This window comes from Chelonia mydas, chromosome 3 (assembly GCF_015237465.2).
Source record: "Chelonia mydas isolate rCheMyd1 chromosome 3, rCheMyd1.pri.v2, whole genome shotgun sequence".
Classification (NCBI taxonomy): domain Eukaryota; kingdom Metazoa; phylum Chordata; order Testudines; family Cheloniidae; genus Chelonia; species Chelonia mydas.
In genome coordinates this window covers 175,594,988-175,621,377 of record NC_057851.1, presented here as the reverse complement: position 1 = coordinate 175,621,377, position 26,390 = coordinate 175,594,988, and the positions used below count along the sequence as shown (strand labels likewise).

Genomic DNA, 26,390 nt, shown 5'->3' with positions numbered 1-26,390 from the left:
GTTGTCATTCAACACTTCAACATCCAAAATACACCTTTCTTTTTCACACTGGGATACTTGTCTTGTAAACTGCTTAGTCTCTAAGGTGCCACAAGTACTCCTTTTCTTTTTGCTATTTTTGTAAGCAACATCATCGATTGACTTTCGTTGAAAAGTTGTAAGAATTATTCAATTTTAAAAATCTATGTGCTTTATATGGAGGCGTGGCATTTGATCTGGGATAACACAGTTGCGACCACTGAAAACCATAAATAATGAATATTAAGGGAAATGCCTCCAAGAATGAAATGACTATGGAAATTGCACAGTAGAATATTATGATCAGTGAATGGAGATCTCGGATGGGGCAGGGTGAACAAGATCATAGAGTCTGTGAATTTTCAAAATGACTCTGACATAGCAAGAGCAATATTACTATAATAATAAACATACTTAATTAAAGTAATATTGAGTGACTGAATCCCACAAAAGCAAGGGCAAGTTGGTGAAAGGTTCCTCTCCATATATAACCCCTAAAATTATCTATATCCATAATCTAAGACCATTTTACGTTGTTACATACATGGCTAGCACACCAGGATAGTGTCCTAGCTCTTAAGGAAGGAGTTAGAAAACCACTTATAATGGAAGATCAGGCTAAATAAAGAGGGAGCTCTTTTCTCTAGCCCTGATAGCTGTGCACTCTACAAAAAGGATATAAATATTTAAATATAAAATGAGTCACTCCAGAAATGATAAATTTCCTGATTAATTATATGACATAAATAACCACTCCCCGCTTCATATAATCCCATCATGTTTTATGAGTGTGCATAATTTTTAGGGGCCATTAGATTTCATCCCACAGGAATGTAAAAAGCCCCGCAAACATTTGTTCTTAGCCACCAGTTTGGAATCGCCCTGCTGAGTAGCATGTCACTGGTGGCTGGATAGAAAGCATAAAAAGCTTAGAAACCATGTTAAAAGACTTCTGATAGTGCTGTCTATCCTCAGAGGCATTTTAACTTCAAGCTTCAGTCATGACCACAGGGACTCCACATAGTCCAAAATCGTGGCCACAGGCAAGAACTGCATCTAGTTTTGAAGTTTAAAAAAAGATCACTTCAATTTAAATGTCTTCTCGTAACTGCAGGTGTTCAAAGAGGCAGTTTAGTAACAAGTACATTTAGTGTGTGTGAGCAATGGTTTCCACGCAGAAATGTGGGATTTGCAGGTGCATACAAATGTTGTTTGGTTCAGCTATTTGGTTTCCTAATGCTTTAAAGCTTTCAAAGTGAATTCACTTTCAACCCATTTTGGAAAGGGTCCCTGCTGCTTTGTCTGAGGCTTTAAAAGTTGCACTTTGTTTTCATATTCTTTTCTTAATACAGGCAATCTTTTTCAAATGAAAAGCCATCACCTAACATGGCTGTGGTGAGCCCATGCTCGTTGCAGTGTGGTTGGCTACAATTTGCAGGCACCCCGGTGTGGCTGCTCAGGCTCCTTGCCCACCTATGTGGAGTGTAAGTGGTGCAGAGGGCCTCATGCCTCCCCCTCCACACCAAGCAGGAAAAAAACTAAACACAAATTGTAATCAGTAAAGTAGAGAGGGTATTATTCTGACTATACATGGGGAGGGAGATAGATCTTCAGCAGGTAACTTCACCCTGTATGACTGTTTCTCGAAGGTTGAAAACTGGTGTTCACTATAGAGGTTGTTCTCTATTATTGCTATTACTTGACATTTCCCCATTAGACATATTGGACCAAATTCACCCTCCGTGTTTGCTGACATTTTCTAAAGCTCATCCTGTGCTATGAGGAAAACCTTGGTTTGTAACGGCATGAATCCATTACAGGAATAGTCCTCTGAGAGCAATGGTTCTTCTTCAGCTGTTTAACACAGATTGCTACTACATCTGAATATTGTATCTTCAGCACTTGATGCTTGTATATTCTATTGTTTCCAGATCTGTACAATTGTAAAGCTCAACAAAAGTTAAAAATAACTGGGCAATTGTTATTCTAATACATTACTAATTGATGTAACCTTTACTTTGAATAAGCAATAAAAACAGAATAATAGCCAAATTCCATAATTTTGTCATCAATAATGTGTAACTGAAAACAATGGCTTTGTATTTCATGGAAGCTATATTTGCACATCTGAAGGCAGAATGAACATGTGTGTTCATATATTAGATACAGATATAACACACAATGAATTTTGCTGCCTCACTACACTCTGGCCATTAATTTACTCTGCTGGGACTACTTCTGACATTCCAAAAATCTGAGCAACTTCAAACCACCTTATTAAGAAAACAACCTACCAGAGCAATCTCCCCACCACCCCATCTGCCTATCTTTCTAATGTGGCATTTCTCCTGCAAAATTATAATGGCCTGGAGAGTGACTCTGTAATTTGTATGGCTGCATGTTTATTGTTTCTCGTTGATTTCTTGTTCAAGCATGTTCAGTTTGTAAGTATAAAGATGGTTCTTTTAACTCGCAGTATTATAAACTAAACCTGGGATCAGAAAGCCAATTGGGTTCTTTCTGACTCACTCATCACCAATGATAAAAAAAATATCTGCTGTTGCGGTTTATTTAATACTGTGAATGAGGAATGATCAAAAGGAGAATGTAGCTCATGATCTCAGAATTGCACAGAGTTGCACCAGCAGAAAAAAATAGTAAGCATGTATTTGACTCTGTAAAGGAGGAAGGGTATTATTCTGACTACACCTGGGGACGGGGAGAGATCCTCAGCGGACATAAATTGTCATAGCTCCATTCAATGAAACTATGAAAATTTATATCAGCTGAGGGTCTGCCCCATTGAGAAATGGTTGAGTGAGATGGCATAATTTTTTAATGTGCACTTTTCTAAGCAAACCCTCACGTTAAAAATCCGATATCTAACAGTCAATCAGGACTAAGAATATAAACTTTATATTCAGCATTACAATTAAACACACTCATGGAAGGTTCTGAGATATCAGAATTAAAAACCATGACATTGCTATGTATTTTTTTAAAAAAAACATTTTACATAATTCATAAATTTTGAATGTATTTATATATTTTTATTCTCTCTCTCCGAGACCCATACAGTTTGACTCATAAGGCTGAGGGAATTTGCTGTACAGGTGGAGAGGTAAAAAAATTATTGTTATTCTAGGTTGGTTTTTCTTAGTCTCTAAAATATTTTTCAAACAATTAATCTAATACATGTGGCATATGCGAAATCCATGATGTTGCAGACTGGTATTTATCGGCACTTATTTGGATGACATGCATAGCTCATTAGTAGCTGTGCCTCTTGTGAAAGTAATGCAGCCACTCCATCCTTTATATCTAGACAGAGGGTGAGTAGTCTATAGATTTATTTTACACAAACTATGAAGTGTATTGTAGCAGCGAGAGCCTGTGTTTTAAAAAAATTAATTTACCTGCCCAGTAGTGATTAGATGAAAACAACATTCAATACACTACTTTCCTGTGTACTAACATAAAACCTTTTACATTAAAGTCTTTGTCATAAACATAAAGGGAAGGGTAACAACTTTCCTGTATACAGTACTATAAAATCCCTCCTGGCCAGATATCCTTTTACCTGTAAAGGGTTAAGAAGCTCAGGTAACCTGGCTGGCACCTGACCAAAAGGACTAATAAGGGGACAAGATACTTTCAAATCTAGGGAGGAGGGAGAAGGCTTTTGTCTGTCTGTTCTGTGTGCTTGCCGGAGAGAGATCAAGAACGCAAGCAATCCAACTCCATTAGAATTAGTAAGTACTAGCAAGGAAATGTGTTAGTTTACTTTTGTTTTGGCTTGTGATTTTCTCTGTGCTGAGAGGAAGGTGTATTCCTGGTTTTCTTTTTGTAACTTTAAAGTTTTTGCCCAGAGGGAAATCCTTTGTGGTTTAAATCTGATTGCCCTGTGAGATTAGCTTCCCTTCTAATTTTACAGAGGTGCTTCTTTTACCTTTTTTCTTTCTAATAAAGTTCTGTTTCTTTTAAGAGCCTGACTGATTTCTCTATTGTCCTAACACCCAGGGGTTTGGGTCTGTGATCACTTTGTAACCAATTGGTTAGGATATTATTCTCAAGCCTCCCCAGGAAAGGGGGAGTAAGGGCTTGGGGGGATATTTTGGGGGAATAGGAACTCCAAGTGGTCCTTTCCCTGATTCTTTGTTAAATCACTTGGTGGTGGCAGCATACCTTCCAAGGGCAAAGAGTTTGTGCCTTGGGGCAGTTTTACCCTAAGCTGGTAGAAATAAGCTTAGGAGGTCTTTCATGCAGGTCCACAAATCTGTACCCTAGAGTTCAGAGTGGGGAGGGAACCCTGACAGTCTTATCTCTGGACTACATTGAAAACAAAAGTGTCTTCAACCACAACATTCAGATTTTACTCCTGCTGGTGTATTGGACAACATGGAAAAGATGTAAATCAAATTATCAATGTTGCTGCAGTATAAATCTGTAAAGGCCCTTTCCCACACCCCTTACTCACCTGAGCAGCCCTAATGAACCAATACTGACTTCAAAAGGAGGGACAAATCATGACTCAGGCAAACCCCTCACTGACATCAATAGAATATTGACTTCAGTAAGTGCTGAATAAAATGAGCCCAAACTTCAGTATTTGACTCTGAATTATTAAAGCCAGATGGTGGCTGTCCAATGAGTGTGAGCTAAACCTTAATTACTGAATTATTCTCTCTTGAGAAGGGAACACCTCCCTGACATATTTTCAGCTGTGACAAGAACCAACATAATGAAGGTCACTAATACTTGCCCCTCCTTCCTCTTTCCTTTAAGCTGCTACAACATCTGAAGTTCGCCCACATGGTCGAGGTTCGGTGCTGTTGGAGGGGGTTGAGACTGAGCTGACTGGAGACAAGACAGAGGCAGGGATGGGTGTACATAATCACTTCTCTGTTTCTGTGGACATTACTTGCTAACAGAATTAAACAGCAACTTGGACAAGAACAATAAATGCCACATGGTAGCAAATACAATATATAAATCAGTAGTCTACAGTAATTGATCAAAACCCTCCATCCTAGAATAGCTTTATTACAGTGTTTTTGGCAATTTAAGTCCAGTAGTTTAGGTTTGGGGTGCTTCTGTTGTTTTTTAAAACAAGGAAAGACCTCTTGGAGTAGCTCCCGGATTAGAAGGTAAAGGAGATTAGAGCTGTTAACCTACAATGTTGTGCTAACATGGTTCAACAGCCTTAATCGTTCCAACTGCATAGCAATCCCCTGCTTCTTTCATAGGCTCTCATTATTCTGAGATTGGTGTAAAGCCTTTCAAATCCTACACAGAGGTTTTCCTTTGGTTGTAAGTTCACAATAGCTGTTAGCTCACAACAAGCACACAGACTGCGGCAAGTTCTTCCAACCCTTCCGAGAAAAGATTGGGGCCTCCCTTGGATAGAAGATTCTGCCCATTTGTTGGATCATTAAGAAGGCTCTGAGTCAGTTTAAACTCAGGCTATGCATCCAAAAAAATCCTTTCTTTATCTGTTGGTCCCTGGACCATCCAGTTTGAATTAGTATTGGGGAGCCTCTCTCCAGGTAGTGATAGCTCCTTAGAGGTTTTATTACTTGAGTGAATTTGCCTAACCACCTCCCCCACCACTGTTCTTAGTTCCTAGAGGGCTGTGGTCCTCCTTCCCCATAGAATTGCAAACAATCCTTGGTCCACAATGATACATAAATTAAACCCTATGAATTAAGTTTAATTCAATAAAGTTTGTTCAGGATATTGCAGGTAATTGCCAAACCTGTCACAATCCTCGCCACTCCTCTCATTCTCTGTCACTGTTGAACCCATCATCATCCTCCCAGTCATACTGACCTGCAACCTAGGGGTTATCTTTGACTTCCTGTCTGACTAACAACAGACAACCTTGATACTTGGATAGGGTTTTCATTCTCTCTCTCTTTTCTCTTTTTCTCTCCTTTGTATTTCTTTCTTTCTTTCTTTCTTTCTTTCTTCCTTTCTTTCTTTCTTTCTTTCTTTCTTTCTTTCTTGTCTGTTGTCTCTCACCTCTCTGAGCCTGCTGTCTCTTTTCCATTTATTGCTCTCTTATATTCTTGTTCTCTCTCCTTTCCTCTGCTGTGTTACCCAGTCCAACCACCTGTGCTACTTGACACACCCCTTCTCCTAGACAACACTGTCTTCCTTCCTTTTGCCTCCCCCACTGGTAAATCAGTGCCCCGCACCAAAGCTGTTTTGGTGTTGGGGGAAGTGGATAGAGGTAATGCCCCAGTACTATGCTGTGAGGATATATAGATTCATGTTTGTTTGGCATTTGGATACTACAGTGATGGGGTCATATAAGTATTTAATCAAACAGACAGTATACACAATGTAACATTTCCTGCTTACGTGACCGAGGGACTAAATCTGCCCAGGTCATTTCACTCCAGTGCTTCAGCAAACCAACTGAAGCAGTGATCTTTCCATGTAGGCACAGCCTACACCTCTTTTACATGCAGCCCTGAAAATGATCCCTCCTTGCATGTCAGCATTGAACTACCTGACTGAAAGGAAATTTGGGGCTCCTTTGTTTCTCTGCTAAGATTGCCAACAAGGGTGCTGGTGGTATAGGGTTGCCAACTCTGACTGAAGCTATTCCGGGAGATCCCCCACTCCCCCCCCAGTATGCCGTATCGTCATTTTCTTAAAATATCCTATTAAAATCTCTCGGATTGGTTTCAGTAGTCATGGGGAGATCGATGCCGATTCTGGGAGACTCCAGGCCAACCTGGAGGGTTGGCAACCCTATGGTGGTAATGGTTGTATTGTGTCTTGGTAGTCCATCGACCAGGACATGAACTGAAACTATCCACTCATTTCACTGAGGCCACCCAAGAGATTCCAGAGGGTAACAATCTTTTAATATGCAAAGGGCTCCTGATTCAACTAGGGTCCCTAAGCGCTATTGTAAAACCAACAAATAAATAAATATAGTTCATTGTAAATTACAAATGATAATAGCTACAAATTCCAGACACTTATTACCTGAGCTGGATTTTAACCATCAGCCTCTTTCTGTGATTGTGAACTCCTCTTGACCTTGAGTGCTTCATGATCTGGAAAGCTCTGAGCACATGGTCAGTGCTCAACAGTAAATAAAATACACAAATAACACCACAAAAATACAATAAAATAAATAATAAAAGGCTTTTTTTATTACATTATCAATCCCCAAAGCCATGTCAGGGATGTCTCAACTCTATTTTAACATCTTATGTGGAATTAGCTTCTTTTTTTTTTTTTGGTAATAAGGAAGTGGCCTTCAAATAGCCCTAGGGACAGGTACATTAACCTCCTTTAGAAACTGTGCAATGAGAACAACTGTTGGAAGCCCAACTACAGTCAAATTAATCTCTGGAAGTATTTTTTAATAGAAAGAGGGCAGTTTCTATTTCATGCATTCTCCAGGGAACATGAATATCAGAATATGTGTGCTGAAGGCATTAAAGGTTTTTTGAATCTGCCCTACAATCCTAAAGCAAAGTCCAATGAAGTCAACAATTCCTAAGCATCGAATTCTTGCTTTTACAGCTCATTGTTGTATGTTTTCAAACAAGTTATTAGAAAATCTGTCAAACTTGATAACTCAAAGGAAGGCTGGCCTTGCAGTTAAGGCACTTGACTAAGACTCAGAAGGCTTGGGTTTGGTTCTCTACTCTGCCACAGACTTCTTGTGTGACCTTGGGCAAATCATTGTATGTGTGTGCTTTAGTTCCTGACTTGCCAAATTGGAGTAAAAATTCCATTCTCCCACCATTTGTCTAACTTTGTCTATTTAGGTTGTAACAATCTCAGGACAAGGAATATTTCTTACTATGACTTTATAGAGTGTTTACTCCATTGGGGGTCCAATCTTGGTTGGGGCCTATAGGCACTAAAGTAATGCAAAAAAAAAGAAACTTTCATAACAAAAAACTATTTGCCTAAGTTTCTGGGAATCTCGGTGTGGTCTATTTCACACATCTGTGCAATTTAATCACTGCTCAAGTCTCAAGTATCTTTTTTAGTATGGAATTTGGAAAATGATTAAACTTTGCCCTCCCTATTTCCCCTCAGAGGGCACTCTGTTCAGAAGCAGTTGCACTGCTTTCCTTCAATAGCAGAGCTCGTTGGAAATTGGAATTTTTATCTCTTGGGAAATTTTGATATTTCAACCTTTGTTTTTTTCTTAAATCTAGATAAAAAAGTGAAAATATTCCAAACAAATTTTGTTTTGGATATGTCAAAACATTTCGTTTGGACATTCCCCAATCAAAATAAGGTGTTTTGATATTCCTAAATCAAATGCTTTATTTCTACATAAAACTGCATTCACCTAGCTGCTACTATTCATAGATTCATAGATTCTGTTCCTAATGGAAGCTGAGGTTCAGGGGTCTCATAGCCCGCTCTCTCTTATGGGCTTGGCGCCCTAGCTCCAGCTCCCATGATGCATTCCACTAGATCAGCCAGAGGGAAGACCACAATGCATCATAAGAATTGTGACCAGCCAGGGGGCCCAACCCATTGGGAAGAATAGGGGCCTGAGGCATCTGAACTTCAACTCCCATGAATCACCGCAGCAGCTCAGGTGGTCACAGATTAATTTCAAACTGACCTGAAACAAAACATTTATATTTTGTTTGATAAATGGAAATATTTAAATTCAAGTTGACCCAACCTAAAATGATATGTTTCATTTGGATTTTCCTGATGGAAAAATAATCAGCAATCTAAATATTTTTCCCATGGAAAATTTTGATTTTGCTAATCTAATAATCTGTCAAAAAAAAAAAGAAAAGAAAAACTCCCAGCTAGCTCTACTTTATAGTTAGCCAGCAAATCTAATTCCTATTTTGATTGTATGGATCTTTTACACAACAAAAGTGGAAATAATTTCAATAATATAGGAAAATGTGATTGGAAACTATAACAACTTGCCCATCAGATTCAGTTCAAATGTAGTTCCAGAAGCTACGTAGAATTTTTTTTTTTTAAATTCAGGATGACAATGTCCCTTTTCTGTCCTGAGCTTTTGTATTGTAATTTAATCATTCAGAATCACTACTTTCTTTGTAATACATAAGCTGTTCTGGTAAGATTGATCTAATAATAGTAGCCCAGCTCCTGAAAACTGATAACCAATGCCCATTGATTTCAATGGGATTCTCACGGGCTTTCAGGACCAGAGACTATATAAGTAAAAAGAGACATCTATATAAGTAAAAAGAGACATTCCACCATGAGGAGTTTCATTTCATTCATTTATTCCTCAAGAGGGCAGAATATTTCTCTCTATAAAGAAGAATCAAAGTTTTTAACCTTATTCATGTTGATTTTATATGCAATGACAGTTCAAAATGTCACATTTGTAAATGAGATAAGGTAAAACTAGCAGCGTTCCAACCAGTTGGCAGAAAGGAGGGGCAGACTGCCTGGAGGAGTACATTAAGACTTGTATAAAGTTTGAAAGAGCTCTGTAGATTTTACTGAAGTTAACATTTTAAAGCTCTTTGCAACAATTTTCAATTATTTCCATTTTTAAAAAAATATATTCAAATATAAATAAAAATACATATTCCAAATATTTGGAAGGGAAAAATTTATCCTCACGAATCCATACCCATGTAACTATAAATGTAGGTAAAGATATTCTGGATGAAATTCTGGCCCCCACTGAAGTCATTAAGAGTTTTGTCATTGAATTAAATAAGATCAAGACATTACCCCTTGTTTCCATGAGATGAACACATGAGGCAAGGCCTCATTTCAAGTCCTTGCTTCTTTTTATTGGCTTGGATATTTTCAAACCAAATACATGCTCAGAGTTTTGCCAATGCTGCTGGAATAAGCCAAAATACCTAAGCAAATATACAGAACCACATACAGTGCCTGGGTTTGATTTGTAGAACCTGCCGGAAGACTCCTCTAACTCTCGGGGAAATGGAGATTGGTTCTCCTAGCAGCTTCCTTCTCCTGCATACTACATAAGACCTTTCCTAGTACAGCTGCCTGCAACAGATCAGGTTCCAGAAGGACCAAACTGTCCCCTCCCAACTCAACGGAGTTGAGAAAATAACTCTATTGTATTCTAGCTTCTTCTGACCTCTTTTGTTCCAGTCTGGTGGTTAGGCACTAGTCTGAGATTTGGGAGAACCTCATTCAAATCCTTGCTTGTTCACAGACTTCCTGAGTGATCCTGGGGAAGCCATTTAGTCTCTTTGTGCCCCAGGTCTCCATCTGTAAAATGGGGATAATAATACTCCATGCATGTTGAAAGCATAAATACATTAAATATCATGAGGTGATTAGTGTTACAGGCAACCGGGGTTATAGAAAATACCTAAGGCAGACATGTCCCTTATTAGAGAAAAGTGGGGTGGAGGTATATCATGATGATGGCGGCATCTTCTAGGGATATGAAGGATCCACGCTGCAGGTCACTCCACCCACTATTTTTTTCTGTTCTATTTTGTCAGAACCACACTAGTTAAAAAAGTCAAAAGCTATATTGACTTCTGCTGCAAAGTCTGATAAAGCCTCTATCTTGGTAAGGAAGGCTGAAAATAATTTTGGAAGAGGATCAGAGTGTAAATTACTGTGGTTAGATTATCATTGAGAACCATGAAGAAAGAGATGCTAATATAATATTTTGTCAAAATATTAAGCCTTCATGGCTTTGATATTGAGTGTGCCCATTTATGTCGAACCAAGATCATTCTAATTCAGAAGAACATTGTCAAATGTAAGGAACCACAATTAAAAATAATAATAGTACTGTTTATGCATAATTTCTTTTTCCTTAAACACCATTATATTTATACGTAAGTAAAAATGAATACGAATAAAAGGACTTACAAAATATTGTCAAATACTTCATTTTACCATCCTATCTTGCACATTATATTTAAGCAGATTGAGAAAACTGATGTTAGTATAGAAAGGAAAAATTTTGGACTGTGATTTTATTTTAAGAAAATACTTCCCTCCCATCCCCTACCAAATCTACAGGTGTCTTTATCCCAAAGTATAACTGATCTAATATATGCAACCAACTAAATCTCCTTTAAATTCATGCTCAGAATTGGACTTTAATGTTTGTTTTGTTTTTAAGTGAAGACAGTGAATTACAAAATTTTCCCGAGTTACAATATATAGAGATAATAATGTTTAGAGATATGCAATGGTACATTACTACTTACATGCTTTTGGAATATTTTTATTCACACTATGGATTGATGTATGTTTGATTTAATAAGACTACTTATTCTCGAAGGCTTCCACATACAGAGGAGTCAGCAGAGATCCTTTAACTTTTACATGTGAGAGCATTTTGAATACTTATGAGTAAATGAAGGGGTCTAATTGTTTTCTTGAAAATCCAAAGCTCCCACTGACTTCAACAGGTGTAGGATCAAGCCCTAATTCTCTGACTTGCATGCAGGCAGATGAAGCCTGCATTTCTTTGGGTTTGTGCCTTGAAGTTATCTCAGAATACTCACATGATTTCTCATTTACTTGTTCCAGCTATTTTTTTTTAAAAAGGTCCTCTTCATTTACCTTGTACAATTATGCTGTTTCAGTCTTACCCTCAGTTTGATTCTTCTGCAGTGTCATTGTCACTTCATCTGCATCTGTCCTTAGCTTATGAGCTGGTTTATAACATCTTCACGCTTTGCGGAATAACTGGTCCAGTTTCACCATTTTATGTCCATGACTTAAGGGATTCCTGGTCTCCACTGCATTAGCAGGGAATGAAAGGTACCCAACCACAATAAGACAGTTGGACACATCTGAATTGATTGTTCACTATCAGATCTGGAAAGGCCAGGTCAGTATTTCCCACTGTGGCTGCACTGGAACTAAGTGTAAACATGACTTTCTTTTTAATAGTATTCTTGTAAAGAAAGAATAACCAAACTTTTCCAGATTATTAATACAGTAGATTTAATACATGCTTTTCAAGTTTATGTGGCTCACATCTGAGGAAATCGGCGGATAATGGATGTCACACCTACCTGTGTCTTATGTAGGCAGCTGATTTGTATATTGATTGATCTGGGAATTTTTCTACTCTATCCAGCTAGCCTCCTTCAAACATAGATTATGCTGTATGATTCTTGGACTTAAAAGATATTCTATAAAGAGTGCAGCAAACTACTGATCCTTTCAAGTAAAGATTTTTAAAAGGTTATAAGTATTAAGCTGTCACACACATCTCTTCCATAATAAATTGTGGATGTGTTTAATTTCGGCTTTTTATGAAAACTAAATTTACTGAACATCTTCAAAGTTATCTTCAAATGTTTTCTGTCCAATGAACTGTAATCAGTGTGTACTTGCTCCTTAAATTAGATCTTTTCACTGTGAATTTATTTATTTCAAGCTACTTTTCAATTTATTTATGACTTGCCACTTTTAGCAGGTACATGTTAATAACGGTCAAATGAAGCCACTATTAACTGAAGCATTCCTCAAGACACTGTCATTGGTTCCATCCTTTCAACATTCATATGCATCCTCTCAGGGATTTCATTCTGTGATTAGGACTGGACTACTATTTCCATGCAAACAATACACAACTCTTTCTGTTGATTCCAAGAAGACTGTTGCTTTGTGTAATTTATGTCTGTATAAAATTAAAACATGGAATGGCAGAATTATTTTTTAAACTGAATGATGGGTAGTCATTGGTTTAGACTGAGTGAATTCTCCTTACTGTTAATTATCTCTTATAATGATTGCATATAGTACCACTGGACAATATAAGGAATCTCTGTATTTTTAGTTTTGAAAAGGCAGATCAGCTTCCTTGCTAAAAATTCCCATCCTCACCTTTTCAGGAGCACCTCCCTGCCTACACTTCTGTCAGTTCATAAAATCAAACATCCACACTTTTGCCTCTTCCAGTTAGCATGGTTGTCATTCATAGCTGACTAGCTTATCAACTGGCTTTTAAAATAATATTTAACATATGCAAAATTTAGTGGCTGGAGGTTTATGAAAAAATATCTCAGTCCTTGGACACTTTTGATGTACAGTGCCTCCATTGTTCCCTCCAGGGAGACAGCATATTCATTTTAAAGTTAGTGGGATCTTGTAAAAAACACTGCATGGACAATTTGAAGTTTATTGGTAACCATTAGACATGGTCAACCAGGTAACTAGAATATACACTCATAGCTGTATTTTTATAATTTTGGTAAGACAAATTCTTTGGCCCGCAGTACCCATACTCTGTCCCTCATCTATATCATCCATTGTCTCCACAGATCAAATACATAAACACTTTATCGCATGTGGTTTAATCTGGAATAGCTGATTTACCTATTTTGTCTTTCCTTTCCAAACAGATTTTGCTATTATTGTGACATGGTTTTTAAGGTGCATATACAAAAAGGAACTGCATAAATATAAGTGATTGAATAATACTGAATGTCATATATATATATATGTATGTATGTATGTATGTTTCATTGCCAGAGGTAAAATGGTTATCTTTACAATGCACAAGAAATAAAATCCAGTCTTAATAAGAAGGAAACAAAACTGAGCTAAGTACACCAGGCCCCCTTAATTTTTTAATAACATTTTTTTGATTCCATATCCTGTTCTTCATCTTGTATCTTGTTCCTTCAGTACTGCCTAGACCAAATACCACTGGGTGAGAAAGCATTTATCCCTCTGCACACTTATCATAGTGGCTGGACCTTGGAACACCAAGTGTTAGCCAACCTCTTTATGTCTCAAGTCAAACATGTAATACCTCTTTGAAGTAACTTGCCTGATGGACAGAAGACTAAAAATCAGCTGCAAGGGATCATACGTTAGCCTCTCAACATGTCAAGCAAAAAGAACTGTACTTGAATGGAAATTTTAACAACTACCTGAATATGATTTATTAAGGTAATTGTCAAGAAGAGATCATTAGGAAACAGTTATGATATTCCAGTAATAAGTAGCTGAGCATTTAGAATTGTTATAATAGATGCTTCATGCATTTTAATAGTCACCAATGAAAAATGTACTAGATATAGAAACGTCTTTTCAGTGTAAGAAATTGTCAGTGACACACATTGGTAAAACGTTTTTAATACTATTAGCTCTTCTGAACGTACACTGCAAAAGAGTTACCATCCTTATTTTCATAGTGGTAATGGAAAATAACATTTTAGCATATCCAAGAGCTGAAAGCTTGCTACAATTCTTCACTGAAGAAATGGTGATTAGCTTCATAAGAAGTAAACCGGTGATAGCATAACCCACCTTTGTGAGGTGGGAAAACAATCACATATATGGAACTAATACATACATATGGAATATCTTCCACAGATACAACACTTTTAAGGTCAAATTCTGCCATCGGTCATACTTACAGTCTGAGATTTTGAAAGCTGCCCAGTTCTATGGCTTCTGTTATACAGAAGGTCAAACTAGAAGATCACAGCCTTCTGGCTTCGGAATCAATAAGATTACTTTAATGGGACCCAGCCATCCAAATGCCAGAGGCGGATTTGAAAAAATCACAGACATAATATCCCATTAATTTCACTGGGGTTGCATTTATGCAAACGAGAACAGAGCCTGGCCCTTAATTTTGACTGCTGCTTATTGAAAACTATTACCAAGGTCCTATATATGGGCCTGATTCTGCAAGAATTCAATGCATAGCACTTTAATTATGCCAAATTCTGATCTCACACTGTTGGCCACAGGAGCAAAATATTTCATTACAATGGATTTACTCCTGACTTACACCAGTGTAAGGTAATTCAGACTCAGGCCCAATGAATTCAAGCAGAGTTTGCATAAAGCATCTTTATGTTTTCTTTCTTTCTTCAAGTCAGCATGAAGATTTGAGATGGGCAGCTAAGTTTCTCAGGCAGCTGGGTAAACCGATCAGACTTGTATATAAAGAATTATGGATTTAGGGCTGATCCAACTCCCATGAAGTCAAATGGAGTCTTTTTTAATGTAAAAGCATGTTACTCACAAAAAATTGCAATTAATGAGAACGAGAGAGAGGAGGAGGAAGAGTTGGCAAAATTTCTTAATGTATTTGCAGATCTCCTACAATGCTCACCAGTTGTGTTTGCCAGCCTTAACATGCAAATTCCACTAACACCAGTTCTCTCATTATTTTCTCCTCTCTTTTATTATATCTACATGGGCAGAAAGTTCACCTTTCACAGAGCAAGTTAGCACAACATACCACAGTATTCAATTTAAAAAAAATAACCATACCAATTATAACTTATGCACAAATCTATGTTGGGACAGATGCATTACTGCGAACCTGTACTTCTTAGAACAGCAATGTACATCTTCAGTAGGATGGCTATTCATTTGGGGACATTTTGAAAAGCTCCAAGGTTCAGTACTAAGAACTGGATTCAGGAAAGCATTCCTATTTGAAAAAGTAATGAACATATGTTTAACTTAGAGCACATACTTAAATACTTTTCTGAATCATGGCAAAAAAATTAGTAACTCTTTTGCGAGATTTATTTGATTTTTTTTAAAAAGTTAAACTGTTTTTGATTTCTGTCATCCAAAAATCTTCTTGTAACTTCAGCCCATTTGGAAAAATATTGCAATATTAAAAAAAAAACAGTTTTTAAAACACATTTGCATCAAGTATTTCCCACAAAAATACAAGCAAATTGTTTACGAACAGCAATATAAATGGAAACAGAGAATTTAAAGCAAATATTGGAGAATATTGCTAAAGGTGAATTCTGAATTCATATATATAAACTGAGCTTCATATTCAAAACTGAGCTTAGTTTTAGATACATTGGTCACATGGTATTGTTTCTAAGAATAACACACCTCAAATCGCTGATTTGAGGTGTGTTATTCTTAGAAACAATACCATGTGACCAATGTATCTAAAACTAAGCTCAGTTTTGAATTCCAAAAGTTCACAGTGATTTCCTTGTGAAAAAGGAAATCAAAAATTGTTCTTGGGAAGCATTTGTCAAATAATTTTGAAAAAGAAACCTGAGAATATCACAACTGCTCAGGACAATCAGCACACACAGAAAAAGAGGCAAAATTAATAAAATAGGTGGTTTGTTATTAATTATTAATTATTTGACTACTCTAATAATAAATCAGAAATAAGTATTGTGGTTAGTATTGTTGTAGGCTTTTTTTTTAAATTCGTTGAAACTTTTGCTTTTGACACCTCTGTTGCCACCCATGTGTGTACACCCCATATTTTGATAGACTCTAATGACAAGTCTCAGGGGGTAGCCGTGTTAGTCTGTATCCACAAAAACAACAAGGAGTCTGGTGGCACCTTAAAGACTAACAGATTTATTTGGGCATAAGCTTTCATGGGTAAAAAAACACTTCTTCGAATGCATGGAGTGAAAATTACAGATGCAGGCATTATTATACTGACACATGAAGAGAAGGGAGTTACCTCACAAGTGGAGAACCAGTGTTGAAAGGGCCAATTCGATGAGGGTGGATGTAGTCCACTCCCAATAATAGATGAGGAGGTGTCAATTCCAGGAGAGGCAAAGCTGCTTTTGTAATGAGCCAGCCACTCCTAGTCTCTGTTCAGGCCCAAATTAATGGTGTTAAATTTGCAAATGAATTTTAGTTCTGCTGTTTCTCTTTGAAGTCTGTTTCTGAAGTTTTTTTGTTCAAGTATAGCTACTTTTAAATCTGTTATAGAATTTCCAGGAAGATTGAAGTGTTATCCTACTGGCTTTTGTATGTTACCATTCCTGATGTCCGATTTGTGTCCTTTTACTCTTTTACGTAGGGACTGTCCGGTTTGGCCAATGTACATGGCAGAGAGGCATTGCTGGCAGATGATGGCATATGTAACATTAGTAGATGTGCAGGAAAATGAGTCCCTGATGGTGTGGCTGATGTGGTTGGGTCCTCTGATGGTGTTGCTAGAGTAGATACGGGGACAGAGTAGGCAACAAGGTTTGCTACAGGGATTGCTTCCTGGGTTAGTGTTTCTGTGGTGTGGTTTGTAGTTGCTGGTGAGTATTTGCTTCAGGTTGGGGGGCTGTCTGTAAGTGAGGACTGGCCTGCCTCCCAAGGTCTGTGAGACTGAGGGATCGTTTTCCAGGATAGATTGTAGATTGTTGGTAACGTGCTGAAGAGGTTTTAATTGGGGGCTGTATGTGATGGCCAGTGGTGTTCTGTTATTTTCCTTGTTGGGTGTACCCTGTAGTAGGTGATTTCTGGGTACCCGTCTTGCTCTGTGAATCTGTTTTCTCACTTTCCCAGGTGGGTATTGTAGTTTTAGAAATGCTTCTTGGACATTCTATAACAGATTTAAAAGGAGCAAATGAAAACAAAAAAAAACTTCAGAAACAGACTTCAAAGAGAAACAACAGAACTAAAATTCATTTGCAAATTTAACATCATAAATTTGGACCTGAATAGGGACTGTGAGTGGCTGGCTCATTACAAAAGTAGCTTTGCCTCTCCTGGAATTGACACCTCCTCATCTGTTATTGGGAATGGACTGCATCCACCCTGATCAAATTGGCCCTGTCAACACTGGTTCTCCACTTGTGAGGTAACTCCCTTCTCTTCATGTGTCAGTATAATAATGCCTGCATCTGTAATTTTCACTCCATGCATCCGATGAAGTGGGTTCTAGCCCACGAAAGCTTATGCCCAGATAAATCTGTTAGTCTTTAAGGTGCCACTGGACTCCTTGTTGTTTCTGATGACAAGGTTTTACAATGACTCTTCACTGGCAGGGTGATGATGTGTTTATGGCTTCTTCATTTCATCTGAAGTTTTGTTTTGAATGGCAGGTGTTAAATGACGGGGGGTGGGGGAAGGTTAGAAGATGAGGTTGATGAAGTAAGGGAGGAGGAAATGTGCCAATATACTTACAACCCAGTTTATTAACCTAAAGGAGCCATAATAAGGGAAGTGAATACCAGTGAACATTGCTGGTTCCCAATGGACTACATTTACAATACAGATGCCTGAAATAAAAATTTAACCACTTGGCCACCTTGCAGTTGTGCGATGGATGTAGATACAAAAGTACCATCCACCTGGTATGTTGGATACACACAGTACACGTCAGAATCACCATGCACACAATTCTAATATTATAGACTGTTATATAATTGGAGAACTAATATCCAATCCCATAATTAAATACCATATTGAAATTCCTAGGTGCAAGGGTTAGAGCTAAGACTGACTGCCCAACCTTCATGCATTTCCTGACTTTTGCATGGTTATCTGCCCAATTTTAATATTTTTGTAGTTTTTTATTCAATGTATTCTTCTCTGGAAAGTAATAGTATTTAATGTAGTCAATGGTTGCAATATTGAGGACAGTATTATTCTTTAGTTCCCAAAAATTAAGATAGATCAGCTTTGTAACATGAAAAAAAAACTGATGACCACCAAACAGTGCTGAAACCTGACTTATTCAAGCCATTTGACTTTTTCAAAATGCTGACTGAGGAAGGAAGAAAGAACAAAATGAGGGAAAAATTAAGTTCCCCTGTACATTAAAATCTTGCTTATCCATGTTTCCACTGATTACAAAAAAGTGTCATCTGAAAAAAAGTACACTAGTTCCTAGCTACTTCTTTAAAACTATCATCTATGTGACACTATCAATACAGATATGAGCTATGCAAAATTGTTAATAATAGAAAATGTAAGCATGGATGTTTTCATGGAAGAGACTTACCCTTCTAGAGCAGACACAGAGTGAACTGGTGTGTACTGCCATCAATGATCACTCCACAAACAGTGCACATTATGGATCAGATTCTGATACCCTTACTTCAGTGGGATTGCTCGTAGAGTAAGGTGTCATGACATAGCTAATACGCCATAAGAATCTGGCCTCCTGAAACAATGTTGCAGGACCCTGTGGGGTTCATTAGCTGACAACAAAGTATTAAAATGGGAGTCCACTACTGCTCCTGAATTAAGGCAGAGGCAGTTACTGAGGAGACAAATATTACTGTACTAACATTAAAAACATGCATTTGGCTAACACCTCGTGGTTTGGACACTTAATAATTAGGATGGCTACTTTCCTCTGTGTGCTTTAAAAGATATTTAAAGAGCTATATATTTAAACCCTCACTATTCCATGATTTATTCTCAACTTCATGACAAAGAGGCTTATTACCATAACTCACTCTAAGTAGTGTTTTCAGTAGGAATTGGCCACTGCTTGTTGCTAGTGCAGAATGCAGCATCTTGAGCTAAAAAGCCACAGGCATATTATTATTATATAATTGGTTGTCCACAGAGACCCCAATTGGGCCAGGCACTGTACAAACACACAATAAGGGACAATTCCTGCTCCAATCCAAGGTTTACAATCTAAATAGATGAAAAAACAGACCAAAGGTAGCAGGTAAAGGGATACAAAATGTAAGCCACACTATCAGGATTACTAGAGGACTTTATGCTCATTCCAAGATGGTAGGTGGGAAATGAGATTAAAAGTGCAGCAGACAAGGGATGAGGATGATGAAATAAGGAAGGAGGAAAGGGAGGAGAAAAGAGGTTAGGTGTCTGAATTGATGCACCATAGTGGCTGCTGGCTCTCCAGTGGGGAGTGAGAGCAGGAGTAGGCTGGGAGGCAGCAGATTGATTTCAAGAGCCTTGGACCAGTTCTGTTTAAAGCTGTAATCAGGAGGCAATTGGCTACATGTGATTCCACTTCACTGAGTGTCACTCTCATCGGTTAACTCTCGTTTTAGGGTTTCCATTCTTTAGGTCAGCATGTGATCGACATTTTCTTGCACATGATGTATCAACCATTAATGTGAGGAACTCATCCTCAGAGGTCCAAATGGAGGAAAGAAAATAATAAGTGGTTCCTTTCCAGGCTCTGCCCGCAAACCAAATTCTACCCATTTGAAATGCCATACTATGCCACCACACACAGTACATTGTGCAGATACCATCATGAGTGTTCTGCTGGGGAATACGGGACTCCTTGGGTCCTGGCTCCCAAGTGATGGTGCTAAGACATACCATAGTCTCTGCTGGCCTCCTCAGGCTTAGCTTCCTCTTCATTGGCTCAGAGGCCCTCTTTTGAGGCTCCTCAGACTTGGCTCACCATCACCGAGGATCAGATGCTCCCCTGGGCTCTGCAGGACTGGTTCTTCTTCTATAGGGCTCAGATGCTCACCTGGGGTTCACTCTTTCTCTCTGGCTTGTTAGCTTTACAAGTATGAGGGGTTGAAAGCGTTAGTGATAGTCTCAGTTGACTGTGCATATCTTCATAGTATAATTGTACCTTTCTAATAGGCTTTTATCAGCAGCCAGGGTGGATAAAAATCAATGATTTTAAAAAAAAAATAAATAAAAAAAATCAGATTTTTTAAAATTTAAATCGGATTTTTTGGTAAAATGCTTTTTGAGGAAGAAACCTATCTAAAGGTAGTTTTTAATTAAGATACATTATAGAGCAAAGATATCTCATCATGGAATAGGGATTATAAATTCTAATTCTATAGTATGAGACAATATATTCACGTAATGTTTAAGAAAAGTTTTGTAAATGAATTCCAATAGTTCATGGAATATGGACCTAATCTTCTGTGGTTCCAGGGGCTTCTGAATGGATCATTTAGGTTAATCTTTCTATCTACCCAATGGGACTCTGCTCAGCCTAGAAGATACCATCAGAGATGCTTAGTTTTGAAGTTCTCAAACTGTGGATTTATGTCTTCAGAGATAACGTGCTTGTTAACAGAAAAAATGTTTTTAAATAAATAAATAAATAATATGTAGAGGTGAGAAATAACAGACCTCAACCCTATTGTCCCTCTGCAAATTTGTGTACAGAGAGTCCATCCATCCCTTGCCTCTCTCTAAAAGTGCAGAGTTTCAAAAAGTTCAATGAATAGAAGATAGTTGGAGGTGGAATAGATCTGGACAAGGAGAAGTCTGAGATAAATGTGAGAAGGGAGGGACAGGCAGTAGAAACAAACATGAAATTGATTGAGCAGCATATTCCAGAAGTCTTGAGGTCTTTCTGAGTGTAGCCTTCATTGGTTTGAGATCTACCATACCATTCTCTCACTAGAAGGGAAAATCTATAATGGCAGCAGGCCGTAAAAGAGACCCAGTCTGGGAATAAGAAACATTCAATACATATATGTTTGCTGATGATGTTTTAAAGAAAGTCACACTAGTGAACTGGTGAAAGTCACTTAAGCACTTGGATTCAGAGATTGTTGAAGTGATAATCTCACTTTTAACAGCAGTAGCTTCTTCTGCAGGACTAATTCATTCCAAATTGAGAAATCAATTGGGACCTGAAAAAGCAGGAAAGCTTGTTTTTCTTTTCCAGATTATGAACAAACAGGAACTTGAAGGTGAAGACGACTGAGTTAGCTGCAGAAGCCAATATTTTAAGTTTCTCATGTTGACCTGGCTGACATAGTCGATTTAATTATTTTTTAAAATATTTCATTTAACTATTTTAATTAAAAACAACTTTAACAAAAACAAACCTGATTTTAAAAAACTTGAATGTTTAACTAAATTCAAAAATATATATGCTTGTTTTGTTAAAATATTATATATTTGCTATTGAAGAAAATCCTCCAAATATTAATGATTAACCTGTTGAATTGGAGATAGTTCACCTCCCAATGACTTCATGAATATCTGCTTCAATTACCTTTGGTAAATGAAATATCCAAACAATCATTCATTTTCTGATATAGCTGTAAAACTCATCTGATCTTTTTTCAAAATAAATCACTTTAAAAATGTATAGTGTGTACCTTCTAAAAATGAAACCTACATCTATCTATGAGTTGTGAAGAATATGTATTAAGGTTATAACAACCAACAAGAATGCACTTTTATGTAGAAATCCATGATTAAATCGAGTCTTCCTTACCAGTGATTTAAATCAAATCCACCCTGTCAGCAGCAAAACAGTTAACAACGTTGACATTTATCTTTAGGCAAAATTATATTCATTTAATGTTTTTCAGGATATCTTGGGGAAAATAAGGCCTAGAGACTTAATTGTCTCTTTAAAAGAAAGATGAGCTTCTGGAGAAGAAGGTGGCTTTTATTTGTTTATTTATTTATTTATTGGTAAAGGAACGGCTTAGTAAGACCCTGAAAGCCAGCCCAGTTCGAGCCCTGCTCATCCTCCTCAGACAATTCTTTTGACTGATACAATCCATCTGCAGGCATTTTTTCCACAGACATTTGTAAGTTTTACTTGCTGTCAGGACCTGGGAAAGGCTGCCTCAACTATTTATGATTTTTTACAATATTTTACTGATTAAAAATATATATATATTTCAATGCTATTTTCATGGCATTGTATTCTGAATTCTCTGTGAAGAGCTTCAACACCCTAAATGATGGTGAAATTCCATGGGGGTGAGACAGATTCTAAAAATAAATTACACATTCTTCACAGTAACAAAATTTCTTTAAAAAACAGAAACAAAACCCAAACCAAAGGACAAGATTAAACCTGGATAATAGGGGGACATAATTTTTTTAAGTTAAGCCCTATTTTCCCTGCACATATTGACATGGAGAACTGACTCTTCTTTTCCCTCCCTCTACTCATTACAAGCCCAATTATGACCCTAGCCGTTCATCTGCATAGGGAAATAAGGGAGTATAAAGTGACTTGCTTAACTCCCTGTGCTCACTGTCTGTATCCCAGGCAGCAGTAGCGGCAGCAGGTGATAGCAGGGGAACAGAGTCGGGAAGCTCTCTCTTCCTCTTTTTGTACAGGTGGTCAGGCCTTGGTTGTGCCTCCCCACCACAGGCATGCCAGACAGGGTTGCTGAGGTGGTGCTGCAGGGGATGTTATCTGCCTGTCATAGTACAGGCACCCCCACCACCCTTGGAGAAAGTGGGGAACTGAGGATCAGATTATGTGTTTCCATGTCTGCACCTGCATCAGTGCACTAGAAATTTAAGACTTGTGACAAAACCCAAATTAAGCTCAATGGGTCTGGAATATCCAAGCTGCTCTCTTATTTCATTTTGCTTTTGTATATTAATCTCTTTCATTTTTCCACCTTCCCATGATGTTCTCTTTCAGCTTCTGGTGGATGATGGTGAAGGAGACAGCTGGGGGATCCAATGATTGCTCTCTCTTCCATATAGCAGTGGATGCTGGTTTCATGAGGCTGCATGGGTGGATAGTGCTGTTTCATGATAATGTTGATGCAACAGAAGGAACTCCACATATGCCATGCTGATTTTTGCGACACTGGCAGTAATGTCATGCTTTTTAGCACAGATCTAAAACATCTGATACAACTCAATGCCGCTGTATTGACTGTGCCAAATTACACTTGCAAGGATCCAGCCCATTGTGTTTTATTGTTTTTCCATTGTCCAGGATGGAAAAAGAACAGAGATATTATATTCTAGTCAGTCTTGTCAGCAGATAATAAAAGGATAGTACATGGATATTGATTAGCCATTTTCATCATGAAAGTAGATTTTGCAACATCTACAAGAGCACAGATGGAAGCCTCTTGATACTGCAACTAAATGCATTACAACAAGCAGTAGATTTCAAATGGCTGTAGAGTTTTTATTTAAATTTCCCCACTGCTTGAACTCTGTAATGCAGGCTGAAAATGGATTGCATTTGAACAGCATTGTTTGATCAATCACCTATTTAATTCCCCTACTGTTTATTGATAATCTTGTGTGATTCCTTGGTTTTCCCAGGATTTGCAGGATGCCTTGCCAGTGAACATGCCACAAGAACAGGTGTTCATGCAGCATTTCCAATCAATGCTGTGTACTACTTACACATGAGTAGTGCTATGATAAATGAAGGGGCGGGGGAGCTCCCTTTTATGGACACCCAACCAGCCAGTAGCTTTAAAATCCCTCTCAGTAGCTGTTCTCTAATTGCTCTACCTGTAAAGGGTTAAAAAGTCTCACTACTTTGCATAGGTAAAAGGAAGTGAGTGAGCACCTGGCCAAAAGAGCCAATGAGAAGGCTAGAACTTTTTAAAATTGAAACAAAGATTCCCCTTTTGTCTGTCTGTGTTTGTTCTCCCTGGGAGAGGCGGACAGGGCAGCAACTATGCTGTAAGAACCTTGGGACCAGGTATGAAAAATCCTCAGTATCGAACCTAGAAACTATTCGTTTGAAACCCCAGATATGTAAGTAGATCAGGAAATGTCTAGGAAGGTGCAATTTGGTTTATCTCTTTTTATTTCTTTATGGCTTGTGGACTCCTCTGTGCTAACCCCAGGTGCTTTTGCTTTCCTTGTAATCATTAAGAGGGGTCTCAAGAAAGCTATTCTTGGTGCTTAATCCTTGTAGTTGTTCTTTTAAAATCTAGCAATAGCCTGAGTTCCCAGATGTATTTTCTTTCTTTTTTTTAATTAAAAAAATTTACCTTTTTCAAGAAGAGAATTGGATTTTTGTGTCTTAAGAGGTTTGTGCACATGCTGTTTAAATAGCTGGTGGCAACAGCTGATTTCCAGTTTTTTTTCTTTCTTAGCTCTTCCCCGGAGGGGTGGGGGTGAAAGGGCTTGAGTGTACCCCACCAGAAGGAATTCCCAAGTGTGCCTTCCTGGGCTCTCAAAGGGGTTATGCAGCATCTACCAATGGTGCTGGTGGCAGCATCTACCAATCCAAGGTCAGAGAGAAGCTGTAACCTCGGGAGTTCAATACAAGCCTGGAGTGGCAAGTATTAATTTTTAGAGTCCTTGCAGGCCCCCACCTTCTGCACTCGAAGTGCCAGAGTGGGGAATTAGCCTTGACATGGTGGCAGAGCGGTGAGATCACTTTGAACCAGAAGCACAGACCTCAGGATTTTAAAAGGACACATTTTTCCTTTTGGCAGCCTGCAAAGACAGGCAGGTTTTTTTTTTCTTTCTTTTCTTTTCTTTGCTGCCTGAGGGGGAACAGGCATGCAAAGGGTTCAGCCTGCAAAGCCAGGGAATCCAACAAGGAGTTTATTTTTTTTCTAGCTTCATAGCAATGAAATAGCTAGGATAGAGTAGGTCAGCCCTGTGATGAGGTTGCAGTCGGGCACCAAAACACTAGAGCAACCAGTCTTCCCAAAGTGGCATGCTACGGAGAAGACATACCCAGATCAAGCCCAGAAATCCAGCTCTATGACACAAATGCAGGGAGGGGATGGGGGGACCGGAGATTTTCCCAGAGGGAAAGGTCAACCCTCCCCAAACCAAGATCCAGGTGCCAAGACCCAGACTGAGTTCTAACTGCAAAAGACAGGAATTTCTTCCTACAGAAGAAGCACATGGAAGTGGAGAAGAAGTGCTTGCAGGCAGAAATAGAGAAGTGCTTGGAGGCAGAGGAGAGGAGAGAGGCGAAGCACTTAGAGGCAGAGGAGAGGAGAGAGGTGAAGCATTTACAAGTGGAGACAGAGCTGAAGTGCTTAGAGCTGGAAAAGGCTAAGCTGGGTCAGCCAGGTAGCCCTAACAGTCCTCCTCCAGGTACCACTCCCCATTCCAAGAAATTCCCCACATACAAGGTAGGTGAAGATACAGAGACCTTCTTAGAAAATTTCGAAAGGGCCTGTCTTGGGTAAAACATCCCTACAGACCAGTAGATGGTGGAGTACAGGCCACAACTCAGTGGACCCTTAGCAGAGGTTGCAGCTGAAATGCCTAAAGAACACATGAATGAGAATGAACTTTTAAAACAAAAGGCCAGAGTTCAGATGGGTCTAGCACCCGAGCATGCCCGTCAGTGGTTCAGAGCCCTAAGGTGGAAACCAGACATGGCATTTCCCTGACATGCCTACCACATTGTAAAAAATTGGGATGCCTGGATATCAGGAGCAAATGTTAAATCTCTGGAAGTTCTGTCTCTCCTAATGCAAATGGAGCAGTTCTCAGAGGGTGTTCCTGAGGAAATAGAAAGGTACATCCTAGATGGGAAGCCCAAAACTGTAATCGAAGAGGGGGATATCGGAGCCAAATGGGTAGAGGTGGTGGAGAAGAAGAAAGCTAGTAGCGTTGGTGGGGATTCCAGAAGGGGCAACCTGATACGACACCCCCACCATCGGGGTCAACCCAAGGCCCCACCTCGCAAGGAGGAGTCCTCCACACAGCCAGGGAGACCCCCAGATGCCCTCTCATACCACCACCCTACTCTCCAACCACCCACCTCACCCCAGCCCACAGTCAGCTGGGTGATGTTTTAAATCTAATGAGCTGGGGTATATGAAGGCCAACTGCCCCAAGAGCACCAGCCGACAGCAACTCATCACCCTGGGATCCCACTGAGAGCCTTTAGGCCCAGATGCCTCACAAATACCCCCAGAGCGAAGGAAAACTGTGAGTGGGGGTGGGAGAAAGATTACTGCGTGGAAAGACACTGGAGCACAGGTGTCAGCTATCCACCATTCCCTGGTGGA

General features: G+C 38.7%; 1 protein-coding gene across 44 annotated transcripts in view; it reads right to left on the bottom strand.

Annotated features, from left to right (window-relative positions):
• The window catches only part of NRXN1 (neurexin 1), a 1,224,094-nt gene that overhangs the window by 608,764 nt on the left and 588,940 nt on the right, over positions 1 to 26,390 (bottom strand). The window lies entirely within an intron of this gene.